We start from the raw sequence: 15,717 nt of genomic DNA on the forward strand, positions 1-15,717 counted from the left end.
ATAACCCATTTATCATTTATTTATTTATGTCTTCTGTATTTATTTTATATTTGCATGTCTCATGACACATTATCTGTATGTAATATTGGCTGCATTTCTGATAGTTGTTGGTGTGCCATGTTGTTCCAGACCACAGCAAATGTTACCCAGCTTGCAAAGATTGTAATAAATCCATTAGAAGAAGACAGCCTGCCATTTCCTTTAACTTGGACACACACATCTGTACCTTTTGCCACTCTAAGTCAAATCAAATCAAATCAAATCAACTTTATTTATAAAGCACATTTAAAATTTACCACAGGGGTAGCCAAAGTGCTGTACAATGGGCAGGTTAAAAATAATATGAGAACCGAGCAAACACAACACAACACAAACAGAACACGATAAAAAATAAATAAATAAAATATAAAAACATAAAAACAGGTTCACAGCAGGTCTATTATGGGGCGCCATTGCAGGATGGATATCACTCAGTGTTAAAAGCCATGGAATAAAAGTATGTTTTTAAGAGAGATTTAAAAACAGGAAGAGAGGAGGCTTGTCTAACACTCAGAGGTAGGTCGTTCCAGAGCTTGGGAGCAGCAGCAGCGAAAGCTCTGTCACCTCTAAGCTTCAGCCTTGTGTCCGGGACCGTCAGTAGCAGCTGATCGGCTGATCTTAGGGATCGGGTGGGGCAGTAAGGCTGAAGGAGGTCGGAGAGATATGTTGGCGCGAGGTTGTTTAGACATTTAAAAACAAATAAAAGGAGTTTAAAATTGATTCTGTAACGCACAGGGAGCCAGTGAAGGGACGCTAATATAGGGGTGATGTGCTCACGTCTGCGGGTCTGTTAGCAGACGAGCAGCAGAGTTCTGCACGAGCTGCAGGCGGGCGAGGGAGGCCTGGCTAATGCCTACATGCAGGGCATTGCAGTAGTCTAAACGAGTCGAGATAAAGGCGTGGATTAATTTCTCGAGATCATGTCCTGATAGAAGCGGTTTCACTTTCGCTATTTGGCGTGATTGATAAAAGCTTTTTTGTACGACGCTGCTGATTTGTTTTTCGAATTTAAAATCTGAGTCGAACTTTACCCCCAGGTTTGTGACACAGTCACTGAGATACGGGGTCAGAGTGCAGAGGTCAACGTTGGGGGAGGGGGAGCGACTTGGACCGAACAACATAACTTCTGTTTTGTCTTCATTTAGGCTCAGGAAGTTAGCTGAAAGCCAGGCTTTGATGTCGTGCAGGCAGTGAATAAGACGTTGAACCATGTTATTTTGTGCCATGGGAAAATAAATCTGGCAATCATCGGCATAAAAATGAAATGCAATATCGTACTTCCTAAAAATACAACCAAGGGGGAGAAGGTAAAGCGCAAATAAGATTGGGGCAAGGATTGAGCCCTGGGGAACCCCATGTGGTAAAGGAGCTGTGGAAGACATAAAACTGTCCATTTTTACACAAAAACTCCTGTCAGTTAGCCAGTCATTTTCAGGAATTGTCTCACCCTCTGAGAAGTTTTCCAATGTTGTAAAAATGTCTTGAATAAATAATACACTTCAACATTTCTGTCAACAAAGATTTGCGTCAGCCTGCAACACATAGTCATTTTGATCGTAGGCTAATATAGCTAATGTGTTGCCTTCATTATAAGATATGCAGGCATGTGATTTTTCCGTCTATAGTCGGAAATATGTCTCTGTAAAAATATAAACAAATATTTTCCGTTTTTCTTTGTTTTTTCCGACCTACAATGTGTGTTAAAATCTTGATCCGTGTCTTTGCCATACCTGCCAACAACAACGGTTTTCCCGTAATGAGTACGTTTTTTGATAATCCATTTCCGGTTTACGCTTGCAGTGGTAAAAACTAAGTTTTTCCTATACAATGATTAACTGAAAAATCTAAGTTATGTAGCGAAACTACGTAGCTTAACTACATTTCGCAGTAGCTTCACTACATTTTAAACAAGTAGCGATGTCCGTAGCTTAGCTATTTTTAGACCCATCTAGCAGTTAGCTAAGCTACATGGTACAAAGGAAGACCGAGGGAGAAGAGAAAGAGAGTACTGGACTATTGCAACTCCACGGGCAGGAGACAAAATATACGGGAAAAATCAATGATGATTGGTTGGTTTACGTATAAGAAAATCCATGATTGGTCTCCTCAGTTCCCAAATGTTTACTGAGTGTTGTTAAAAGGAAAGGCCATGTAACACAATGGTAAAAATGCCCCTATGCCAAATTTTTTGTAACGTGTTGCTGCCATTAAATTCTAAGTTAATGATGGCTGGTTGTGATTCAGAACGTTAACATAAAAACTATAATCGTTAGACAATATGTTTTGCAGCACAAACGTAGCACAAACGAATGCTACAAGTTTGGGGAGATTTTGACAAGGTGGGGAAGGGTGCAGTTTAGAAATACTATGTTAACTTAAAAAAAAAAAAAACTATAACACGTTAATTACTTAAAGACTATAATAGTTAGACCAAAGGTTTTTGCAGCACAAACAAATGGAACAAGTTTGGGGGGATTTTGACAAGGTAGGGGTGCTGGTTATGAATAATAACATAAAAACTATATTAGTTAGGGAAAAGATGTTTGCAGCACAAAAAAGTGGTGGTGTTATTTTAATATCTGCAATGATAAGGGGGCCAACTTCACACAGGTGATTTAGAAAATGTTCCTGTATGACGTTCCGACAATAAAATTGCAATTTTGACATAACTTTGAGGTCTTTTTTTAAAGCCATTTACTAATCGCCATGAATCAAAATGTGTTTTTCGCTTCTCAAACATGCATTAACATTGTTTCCGCCAGGAGAAAGCGGGTAACACATGGCACACTGATAAAGCGTAACCTATTATTACTATAACAATCTACAAGGTTAATATAGTTTGCTTCTCTTTCTTCCCCTCCATTTATCTGCTTTATTATGTAACTCAAGTTATCATTACATATACCGTATATTACCAAATAGTAGCCCGGGCGTTTATTTTACAAAATGGGGTCAGACCCCGGGCGGCTATTAGGACATGGGCGGTTATTTGCACAAGGCTTTTATTTATTTTTGCACCAAGCCATTATTTGGTTACAATGGTTACTGTCCAGTATTTTTTTTTCGTACAAAAAACTTTAAATGTAAAAGCTATTGTAAACATACAAACAAAATAACAAGAGATCAACATGAGGTAGGCTATCAAAAGACAAGAGATCAACAAGGCCTCAACATGGCAGTAGTGCAACAATTGTCAAATAGAATACCAATACTAAAAATAAATAAACTTTTTAAATAAAGCAGCCTACCGGGAAAAATAAAATTATGGTACCAAGTACTCAAGTATAAAATCCACCATCAAAACAGAACAATAATTCTGTCACTTAAATAAAATAAAGGCTACAGTACTCCAAGTTTTAAATAAAGCAGCATACAGGAAAAATAAAATTATGGTACCAAGTACTCTATAAAATCATCAAAACAATAATACTGCAGCAAACGCAACCCCGGTAGTATTTTAATCTAAATTATGCAAATAACAGCCCATGGGCGGCTATTAGGACATGGGCGGTTATTTGCACAAGGGCGTTTATTTGGTAATATACGGTATGTATTGTTGCAATTGAAACAATTGTATTACTTATAGTAGAGGTAATTATTGTTATTATTCATTATCAATAGTGCTTTTTCTATTGCTATTTATATTGCACCATTTGTGGTGTAATAATGTTCATTGTCATTTCTGTGTTATTAATATTTACTTCACTAACTGCTTCTTTGCTATCACTTTTACTATAATATTTGTACATATTGTATTTGCTGATGCTGTTCTGTTGTTGTTGTTGTTATTCTTATTTGTTGACGTTGTTGTCTCTCTGTTTTATCCCTGAAATTTTCACCTCTGTCTTCTATTTTTTTCTTATTTCTATCCCCTACTGATCCGGTTTGGCCGCGCCAAACAATAATAATAAGTCAAATACAAATAAGGCAACAATAGAAGTGTTTAACACTTCTCTTTTGTAAAGTCAATATGTACAGCAGACATGATCATCTACATTAACAATATGATTTGTCTGAGTGGTTAGACAGGACAAAAAAAAATCTAAATGCAAACGTGTCATTAATGATTAAAAAATGTAAGGGACAAACGGTAGAAAATGGATGAATGGATGGATCGTTTGGCAGCACTAATAAACACACCAAACAGTGTTTGTATTATCATAAATTATGAACGTGCGAGGGTATTTTCACAGACATGCACAAAGAAAGAGCAAAGACGTTGAGCAAGTAAAAACATTAGAAATAAGTGTGTTCTTACCTGAATGGAACCACTTATTGCTTACTTCTTGTTTCAAGAAAATATGCTGCAAAATTGGGGAAGTTGCCAATCATTTGCATATTTGACCGTGCGAAAAAGGTCAAATCAGAACCTTTCACTTCCTCTTATTGGTGAAGCACATCTTGTCAGGTTCAAACACTGATGACATCCAATAATCAGACAAGAAGCAAGGAATCTTGCAGAGACAGAGTTCAATTTAGCTCGAGGAGACACGTGTTTTGGGCTGTATTCTAGTTACAGATCCAAACTACGTTATAAAAGTCAAGCCCGCGCGCCTCCTCTATTTATTTGGAAAGCCCTGTTACATCACTGAAGCTGTCGCTTGTCATGTCTGTTGATCATGTTTTTGTTTGGCCATGTGCTGTTTGTTTTTTGGACTCTTTTTAGTTCCTGGTTGTGCTCTCTTGCTAGTTTTGTTTCCATGACTACTCATTAGTTTCACCTGTCTCACGTTTTGCACTCGCGCACCTGTCACTAATCATGTCGGTATTATTGAAGCTTGCAGTTTCCAGGCAGTCTGTCTGGCGACATTACCTCCTTGACACCCATGCTATCTGATATCCTTACTACTCATGCCATTGTCATGCTGCCATAGTTTTCATGCTGCTCGTTTCTTGCCACGTGAGTTTTGTGTATTCTTGTCACAGTAAGTGTTTATTTGCTCCAAGGCTAGCACCAGCTCCCAGGAGCTTTTCCAAAAATGTATGTAAATGGAGGAAAAAATATATTTTTTGTTTCTGTAGAAGGACAAACATGACACAAACCTTCCTAACTGTTAAAAAGATCACTGTTTATATTAAACATGCTTCACTGATGAGAGTATTTGGCAAGCGCCGTTTTGTCTGACTTATTTCGGCGGTCCTTCAACTCACCGTAGTTTGTTTACGTGTACAACACTTCTCAGACGCTGCCACAGAAAGATGTGTTTTATGCCACTCCTTTGTCTCATTTTGTCCACCAAATGTTTAATGCTGTGCGTGAATGCTCAAAGGTGAGCTTTGTTGATGTTATTGACTTGTGTGGACTGCTAATCAGGCATATTTGGTCAGTGCATGACTGCAAGCTAATCGATGCTAACATGCTATGTAGGCTAGCTGTATGTACATATTGCATCATCTTGTTTGTAGGTATATTTGAGTTCATTTAATTTCCTTGACTTATGTCTTCTGTATTTATTTTATATTTGCATGTCTCATGACACATTATCTGTATGTAATATTGGCTGCATTTCTGATAGTTGTTGGTGTGCCATGTTGTTCCAGACCACAGCAAACGTTACCCAGCTTGCAAAGATTGTAATAAATCCATTAGAAGAAGACAGCCTGCCGTTTCCTTTAACTTGGACACACACATCTGTACCTTTTGCCACTCTAAGCTAGTCATTTTCAGGAATTGTCTCACCGTCTGAGAAGTTTTACTAATGTTTTCCAATGTTGTAAAAATGTCTTGAATAAATATTACATTTCAACATTTCTGTCAACAATATTTGCGTCAGCCTGCGACACATAGTCATTTTGATCGTAGGCTAATATAGCTAATGTGTTGCCTTCATTATAAGATATGCAGGCATGTGATTGTTCCGTCTATAGTCGGAAATATGTCTCTGTAAAAACATAAACAAATATTTTCAGTTTTTCTTGTTTTTTTCTGACCTACAATTTGTGTTAAAATCTTGATCCGTCTCTTTGCCATACCTGCCAACAACAACGGTTTTCCCGTAATGAGTAAGTTTTTTGATAATCAATTTCCGGTTTACGCTTGCAGTGGTAAAAATAAAGTTTTTCCTATAAAATGATTAAGTGAAAAATCAAAGTTATGTAGCGAAACTACGTAGCTTAACTACATTTCGCAGTAGCTTCACTACATTTTAAACAAGTAGCAATGTCCGTAGCTTAGCTATTTTTACACCCATGTAGCAGTTAGCTAAGCTACATGGTACAAAGGAAGACAGAGGGAGAAGGGAAAGAGAGTACTGGACTATTGCAACTCCACGGGCAGGAGACAAAATATACGGGAAAAATCAATGATGATTGGTTGGTTTACGTATAAGAAAATCCATGATTGGTCTCCTCAGTTCCCAAATGTTTACTGAGTGTTGTTAAAAGGAAAGGCCATGTAACACAATGGTAAAAATGCCCCTATGCCAAATTTTTTGTAATGTGTCGCTGCCATTAAATTCTAAGTTAATGATTATTTGCAAAAATAAATTAAGTTTCTCACTTCAAACATTAAGTATCTTGTCTTTGCAGTCTATTCAATTGAAGTTGAAAAGGATTTGAAAATCATTGTATTCTGTGTTTATTTACGATTTACACACCGTGCCAACTTCACTGGTTTTGGGTTTTGTACAATGATTCCCCAATCAGCGTATTCTTACTGTCATTTATTAAGAATGTCAATTGCTGTTGCTATATTACTGAAATGCTCATAAAAAATATTTTACAGGAATGCACATTTTATCCCATGTTTTCATCTCATTGTGCATGTTTTAAGGGGAACAAAATGTGATGTCTGAAAGGGGTACAAATTATTTCCAAAGTAGATTGGTGTTGTTCTTTGTTCACATTTGTGTTGTAAAAAGCTTTGTTTGTGTCGTTACGTTCTTTTGCTTATTTTAAAATACATTTTCTGACGAGACCTTGTCAAATCTCCCCGATTTTGTCACATTCTACAGTTGCACATACACAAATTTACTACATATGTACTGCAAAAATGTTTGTATCTAACGATTACACTTTTTATGTTCTTAACGGTGTATAGATTTTATATTAACGTGTTGTTATTCATAACCAGCCACCCCAGCTTGTAAAAATCTCCACAAGCATGTCACAAACAATACATGTTACAAATATTGTAACATCAAATGGAAACCCTATAGAGCAGGTCTTAAATTACAAGTACTTGGTTTTTACTCTTGATCAGGAGCTTTCATTTGAAGCCCATATTAATAACTTGGTCTCTAAGCTTAGGGTAAAGCTTGGTTTCTTTTTTAGAAATAAAAACTGCTTCTCTCTTAAAGTCAGAAATTGGTGACTTGCCCATAATAACGTTGTTGTCTCTTTGTCTTATCCCCCTTTTGTCCCTGAAATTTTCCACCTCTGTCTTCTATTTTTTTCTTATTCCTATCCCCTTCATTAATCATTAATGATTAAAAAATGTAAGGGACAGGCGGTAGAAAATGGATGGATCGTTTGGCACCACTAATAAACACACCAAACAGTGTTTGTATTATCATAAATTATAATAATACAAATTAGGGTATTTTCACAGACATGCACAAAGAAAGAGCAAAGACGTTGAGCAAGTAAAAACATTAGAAATAAGCGTGTTCTTACCTGAATGGAACCACTTATTGATTACCTCTTGTTTCAAGAAAATATGCTGCAAAATTGGGGAAGTTGCCAATCATTTGCATATTTGACTGTGCGAAAAAGGTGAAAACAAAACCTTTCACTTCCTCTTATTGGTGAAGCACATCTGCTGCAAAGTAGTGTGCCTTGTGCCCCACCCTATCCGTGGTTTTTTATGCAGCTGTAGTTATTAAGTTGCAAAACTCATTTGAAGTCAGTGTTGGAGAAATTGTCGTATGGAAGCACCTTTCAGCCACACAAAAAAATACCCCACTAATTATGATATAAAAGGTCGAAACTATGAGATAAAAAGTCGAAATTATGAGATAAAAAGTTGAAATCATGAGATAAAAAATTGAAATTATGAGGAAAAAAAATTGAAATTATGAGATAAAGTCAAAATTGTGAGATTAAAAATCATAATTATGAGATAAAAATATCAACATTTTAGATAAATCATGATTATGAGAGAGAAAAAAATTAGATTAGAAAATCTAAATTATGAGACAGTCATAATTATGAGATAAAAAGTCAAAATAATGATATAAAAAGTCGAAATTATGAGATTAGAAAATCGAAATGAGATAAAAAGTCAAATATATGGGGGAAAAATGTCAAATCTGTGAGATACCCATTGATATATTGATTGAAACTTTTATTAGTAGATTGCAAAGGAAGATAATACATTATATGAAACAGTACAGTTTACACAGTACAGTACATATTCCGTACAAATGGTAACATAAACTTAAACACGTTTTTCAGCTTGTTTAAATCCATGTTAATCAATTCATGGTACAAATATATACTCCCAGCATAATACAGTCATCATACAAGTTATACAAGTATATACATTTGATTATTTACAATCCGGGGAGGTGGGATGTAGTTGGGGGAGGGGGTTAGGTTTTAGTGCGGTTTTGAAGGAAGATAGAGATGCACTTTCTTTTACACCTGTTGGGAGTGCATTCCATATTGATGTGGCATAGAAGGAGAATGAGTTAAGACCTTTGTTAGATCGGAATCTGGGTTTGACGTGGTTTGTGGAGCTCCCCCTGGTGTTGTGGTTATGGCGGTCATTTACATTCTGGAAGTAGTTTGACATGAACTTCGGTATCAGGGAGGTGTAGCGAATTTTATAGACAAGGCTCAGTGCAAGTTGTTTTACTCTGTCCCCCACCCTGAGCCAGCCCACTTTGGAGAAGTGGGTAGGAGTGAGGTGGGATCTGGCGTGGAGGTCTAGAAGTAACCTGACTAGCTTGTTCTGGGATGTTTGGAGTCTAAATTTGAGGGTTTTAGAGGTGCTGGGGTACCAGGATGTGAAGTAATTGGTGGTAAATAATTCATTATGAGATAAAAGGCCAAAATTATGAGATAAAAAGTTGTAATTATGAAATAAAAAGTTGAAATTGTAAGGTAAAAAGTCGAGATAAACATTTTTAATTATTAGATGGAAAGTCGAAATTATGAAAATAAAAAAAGTCATAATTATGAAGTTAAAATTTTAAATTTGTTCTTGCCCTGATGTGGGATCAGAGCCAAGGAGGTCGTTGTGGTCTGTGCAGCCCTTTGAGGCATTTGTGATTAAATCAACTTTGATTGATTGATGATTGAGACAAAAAGTTGTGTTTGTCTCATAATTTTCGACTGTCTTATCTCACAATTTTTGACTTTTTATCTCATAATTTCAACATTTTATTTCATATTCATGGCACATCAAATAGATTTTTTTTAAGTGGAGGAAATGGGCTTCCGTACAGCTGTGTTGGGCAGCCCACACACACCTGTGTTCGCCTGGGGGTTTGAACAATGTTGTTGAAAGTGAAAAACAAATAGCAATACAGTTAGATGTTTACTCAAGACTCCTTTATTTGTTCAGAAGCATTTCCAAGACTTAATTCCACGTAGAATTCAAAATTAAATAGTGCAGTACATTACAATATAATTGCATGGCATATAAAGCTACAGGGTGATAATAAACTCTTTGTTGTGCTAATTTACCATTGTACTAAAACAAATAGTCTTCTATCATATTGGAGGTATCAAATGTAAAGTAGTCGAGAAAAAAAGAGGCGTTCTTTCTCAATTGTGCAGATGACTTCAGCAGAGACCACTAACATACTGAAACCTACATCACAATATAACTGTTTTTTATCGGCCGATATCGATTAATTATTTATATTTTTTAACGACCAATGGAAAATAGGGAGCAGTATGAATATACATCAAAAGTAAACATTTTTATTATAAATGTAACCTTTGTCTAAATATAGTCCCTTCGGCTATCAAGGCAGAAAGCAAATTGAAAACCAACAATGTCAAGTAAATTGTAAAATCATATTGAACACTCAATAACACATCCTTAAAATGAAAGCGTAGAAAAATAAGGAATATGTTAAAAAATGGTTATTAAAGTGTAACAAAAGTGTGAAAATGTAAACCGAGAGAAGCCTAAGAAGCACTATTTTCTGCAGGTTTAGTGGCAGGAAGCTACGGCTGTGTAACATTTAATTTGGTCCGTTATTCTTAATCAAATATGGAAAGGAATTTATGTTATGCATACATATTTATTTAAAGGCCTGCTGAAATGAATTTTTTTTATTTAAACGGGAATAGCTGATCCATTCTATGTGTCGTACTTGATCATTTCGCGATATTGCCATATTTTTGCTGAAAGGATTTAGTAGAGAAAATCGACGATAAAGTTCGCAACTTTTGCTCGCTGATAAAAAAAAGCCTTGCCTGTACCGGAAGTAGCGTGACGTCACAAGCGGTAGTGCTGCTCACAATTCCCCGTTGTTTACAATGGAGCGAGAGAGATTCGGACCGAGAAAGTGACGATTACCCCATTAATTTGAGCGAGGATGAAAGATTCGTAGATGAGGAACGTTACAGTGAAGGACTTGAGAGGCAGTGATGGACGTATCTTTTTTCGCTCTGACCGTAACTTAGGTACAAGCTGGCTCATTGGATTCCACACTCTCTCCTTTTTCTATTGTGTATCACAGATTTGTATTTTAAACCATCTCAGATACTATATCCTCTTGAAAATGAGAGTCGAGAACGCGAAATGGACATTCACAGTGATTGAACATGTAAATACACGATTAATAATTCAGCTTTGCGAAGCTAAAAAAATAGAAGCTAACCTAGCTACGTAGCCAACGTGATAGCAGCAGTCTCAAATGCAGATAGAAACTAAATAAAATAAAAACCTGACTGGATGGATAGACAGAAGATCAATAATACTATTAAACCATGAACATGTAAATACATGATTAATAATATCCCGCTTGACGAAGCTAAAAAAACAGAAGCTAACCTAGCTGCGTAGCCAACGCGATAGCGTCAGTCTCAAATGCAGATAGAAACTAAATTAAAAAAAAACCTGACTGGATGGATAGACAGAAGATCAATAATACTATTAAACCATGAACATGTAAATACACGATTAATAATATTCCGCTTGGCGAAGCTAAAAAAACAGAAGCTAACCTAGCTGCGTAGCCAACGCGATAGCGTCAGTCTCAAATGCAGATAGAAACTAAATTTAAAAAAACCCTGACTGGATGGATAGACAGAAGATCAATAATACTATTAAACCATGAACATGTAAATACACGATTAATAATATTCCGCTTGGCGAAGCTAAAAAAACAGAAGCTAACCTAGCTGCGTAGTTGACTTAGATGCGGCGGCGGGCGTTGTACGCTTTTGACGACACCCCGGCCGCCATCAGAGTCGGCAAGAAACATATATTTCCCCAAAGTTACGTACGTCACATGCACATATCGACACGCACGTACGGGCAAGCGATCAAATGTTTGGAAGACAAAGCTAGACTCACCGTAGTGCGTCTGTTATCCTGCTCAAAACACAACACAACCTCCTGGTGTTGGTGTTGCTGTAGTCCGCCGCTCCACCGATCGCACCTACAACTTTCTTATTTGCAGTCTCCATTGTCCATTAAACAAATTGCTCAATCGCTTTATTAACAAGCGGTAACTGGTTGTAGTTCAAAAAGTAACGCACACACATACACGAGCTGCTGTTAGCCAAAAGTCACGCTCACACACACTCAAGTTATCCGCCAACTCACTCGCGCATGCGCGTTCCCCAAACCCTTAAAGACACAGTACACTAATGCAAATATCACAGATATTACAGTATTGTACTTAGCCGCTAAGACACCGATCGATCCCACCTACAACGTTCTTCTTTGCAGCCTCCATTGTTCATTAAACAAATTGCAAAAGATTCACCAACACAGATGTCCAGAATACTGTGGAGTTTTGTCGAAGAAAACAAGAGACTTTTCTATCGGGTCCGATGGGGTCCAACCACTTCCGTTGCTTTTGTGACGTCACGCGCATAAATCATATCCAAAGGAGTTTTTCAACCGGAAGTGTGGTGGGAATTTTAAAATTGCACTTTATAAGTTAACCCGGCCGTATTGGCATGTGTTGCAATGTTAAGATGTCATCATTGATATATAAACTATCAGACTGCGTGGTTGGTAGTAGTGGCTTTCAGTAGGCCTTTAATCATTATTGGACCAAATGACTATTATTTTAAAGTAGCACATTTTTATATTTTGTCATTTATTTCATTTGTACAGTCCTGCACTTTAGTTCCTACCTGTTGTTTCTGTATACCCAAATAGGGAACGGACGAGGGTTGAAAAGAAAAGATGAGCGCGGCTAAGGTCTACGGTCTGTTTGACACATTTCTTTACTTTCTCTTCTTACGCCATGCAAAGAACCAAGATGGTGCAACCAAACTTGACAGTTGACACTGTTACCTGATTGGCTGTTGGTGTGTCACTCCTATTGATCAGTGATCGCCTCCTGTTTTGCTGGGTTACCAGAGAGCGAGTGCCTTTGTTCACACAACCAACTTCGCAACTTCCACTTATTTCCGGCCAAATAATATTTGTATACATAGCGAACGTTTTATCGAACGCATTTTTATGGATATCAATTACCTGTCTATCGGCCAAAAATTTGGACACATTCAATGCGTTTTCTTTATTTTCATGACTATTTACATTGTAGATTGTCGCTGAAGGCATCAAAACTATGAATGAACACATGTGGAGTTATGTACTTAACAAAAATAGGTGAAATAACTGAAAACATGTTTTATATTCTAGTTTCTTCAAAATAGTCACCCTTTGCTCTGATTACTGTTTTGCACACTCTTGGCATTCTCTCGATGAGCTTGAAAGGGTTTTCACTTCACAAGTGTCATAGTTTTGATGCCTTCAGTGACAATCTTCACTGTAAATCAGGGGGTCCTCGAATCCGGCCCGCGGGAAGTATCAAGTTTTGTTTTTTTAATTTGTCCGGTAGTTAGCTACCTCTCTTTGTTTATAATGTCTATTTTCTGCTGGATCTACTCTCTATTTTATGCTGCCCTTTTGTTTGGCTGCAGCTGTTACATATACTGTAATACTGTACATCAGGGGTGTCCAACTCATTTGAGCTCATGGGCCGCATGGAGGGAAATCCGTTCACACGCGGGGCGGACTATTAAAATCATGGCATTTAAACTAAAAAATAAAGACAACTTCAGATTGTTTTCTTTGTCTTACTTTGGCCAAAAATAGAACAAACACATTCTGAAAATATGATCAGGGGTCCCTAAACTACGGAATACGGCCCGCCAGCGTCCAAAATCCGGCCCGCGGGAAGTCTCAAGTTGTTTTTTTTTCATTTGTCCTTTCTAATCTATTTTCTACCGCTGGTTACTCTCGGGGCCGCCTAGCCGCTCAGGCAAATCATATTGTCTAAAAATGCATTTTCCCATTGATAACGTGACATCCTCGCGTGTGAGTGTGTGAGGAATATATATATATATATATATATATATATATATATATATATATATATATATATATATATATATATATATATATATATATATATATATATATATATATATATATATATATATATATATATATATATATATATATATATATATATATATATACCCACAAACACACACACACAGCCCGGCCAAATTTTTTTAACCCAATGCGGCCCCCGAGTCAAAAAGTTTGGGGACCCCTGATGTAAATAGTCGTAAAAATAAAAGAAACGCATTGAAATGAGAAGGTGTGTCCAAACGTTTGGCCTGTACTGTATATACAGTCGCGATCAAAAGTTTACATACACTTGTGAAGAATATGTCATGGCTGTCTTGAGTTTCCAATACTTTCTACAACTGTTATTTTTTTGTGATACAGTGATTGGAGCACATACTTGTTGGTCACAAAAAACATTCATGAAGTTTGGTTCTTTCATGAATTTATTATGGGTCTACTGAAAATGTGACCAAATCTGCTGGGTCAAAAGTATACATACAGCAATGTTAATATTTGGTTACATGTCCCTTGGCAAGTTTCACTGCAATAAGGCACTTTTGGTAGCCATCCACAAGCTTCTGGTTGAATTTTCGACTACTCTTCTTGACAAAATTGGTGCAGTTCAGCTAAATTTGTTGGTTTTCTGACATGGACTTGTTTCTTCAGCATTGTCCACACGTTTAAGTCAGGACTTTGGGAAGGCCATTCTAAAACCTTCATTCTAGCCTAGGGATGATGTTTGATAAGAAATTATCGAGTTCGAGCCTATTATCGAATCCTCTTATCGAACCGATTCCTTATCGATTCTCTTATCGAGTCCAGATAGGTGGTTGTATATGGGAAAAAAAACACACAATATTTGGTTTAACAAAAGCTCACTTTTATTATATAAGAAAAAAATAAAATCTAATAAATAAATAAATATTGACTGTTACCCCCCTAAAAAAATAAAATAAAAAAAATAAATATTGACTGTTGTTACCCAAAGTATATTAAATGGGATTTTTCAGAAAAACAAATATATACAGTAACACAAAAACAACCTGTCTCTGTGATCACTATATGTGTATAAATAATACTATAGTGTTAAATAAAATCAGTCCCTTGGGCACAAAACTGAAAATAATACAGCTCTCCAAAAAGTGCACTTCTGCTGCTATTTGACATAACTGTTTGTTATGATGCTTTGACATTTTTGCACTTTATTTCTTTATTGAAAGAAAATTCTATGAAGAGAAAAGTTGTTTGCAAATGTGGTTACAATGCTAAAAAATGAAAAGTTAAAGCTAAAAAAAGAAATACACTTTATTGAGTTAAAATCTTTCTTTATAGGGGGAAAGATGTGATGTTATGAGCTAGGGAATATAACAACTACACTACCCAGCATGCAACGGGAGTGACGAGCATGCGCGGTAGCCCCGAAAAGTGTTGTTGCATGTCGTCACCCGTGAAAGTAAACGTCAAGAACTCAGCCAACACGCCTCGTCTGCATTATTTATAATTAGACAGACAACACATATACAGTGTGATTTTGTTTTGTTTACAAGGAAAGAAAAACAAAAGTTGAAAAAGGGAGATGTCATATATGTTGTATATATATGTATGTGCTGCGGTTGCTTTAAGAACGTTGTGACAGCTGCCGTAAAGGAGGTGCGTTGCTAGCCTGGTTGCTATGTTTACGGTTGGTCGTAAAAGTGTTCGTCATGTGTTTGTACCCTGCTCAAATCTCTCAGTAAAGTTATTCATTGGATTATACCTTTTGTTTTGAACTTTATTATTCCATTGTTTTTCCTGCTTTCCCTATCTGCGCCTAATGACTGAGCTACGTGACGTAAATTCTTGTGATGTCTCAGGGGGCATTTCTGGTCGGGATGGGATTCGTTCCGAGGGATTCGAATAAAGAACCAACTCTTTTTCTTTACTATAGTGGTCTCGATAACGAGTACCGGTTCTCAAAAAGGGATTCGAGTCCGAGGACTCGGTTCTTTTCCTATCGAACAATCGGGAAAACCGGTTTCGAGTATCATCCCTGTTCTAGCCAGATTTAGCACCACTTTTGACGTGTGTTTGGGGTCATTGTCCTGTTGGAACACCCAACTGCGCCCAAGACCCACCCTCCGGGCTGATGATTTTAGGTTGTCCTGAAGAATTTGGAGGTAATCCTCCTTTTTCATTGTCCC

General features: G+C 36.9%; 1 protein-coding gene across 1 annotated transcript in view; it reads right to left on the minus strand.

Annotated features, from left to right (window-relative positions):
- The window catches only part of si:dkey-24p1.1 (uncharacterized protein LOC556718 homolog), a 42,399-nt gene extending 38,083 nt beyond the window's left edge, over window positions 1-4,316 (minus strand). The window contains exon 1 of the mRNA XM_062029856.1: window positions 4,298-4,316. The gene's annotated coding sequence lies outside the window, so the exon portion shown is untranslated. The remainder of the gene's footprint in view (window positions 1-4,297) is intronic.
- Between the last annotated feature and the right edge of the window lie 11,401 nt (window positions 4,317-15,717).

The sequence above is a fragment of the Entelurus aequoreus genome, linkage group LG20 (assembly GCF_033978785.1).
Source record: "Entelurus aequoreus isolate RoL-2023_Sb linkage group LG20, RoL_Eaeq_v1.1, whole genome shotgun sequence".
Lineage (NCBI taxonomy): Eukaryota > Metazoa > Chordata > Actinopteri > Syngnathiformes > Syngnathidae > Entelurus > Entelurus aequoreus.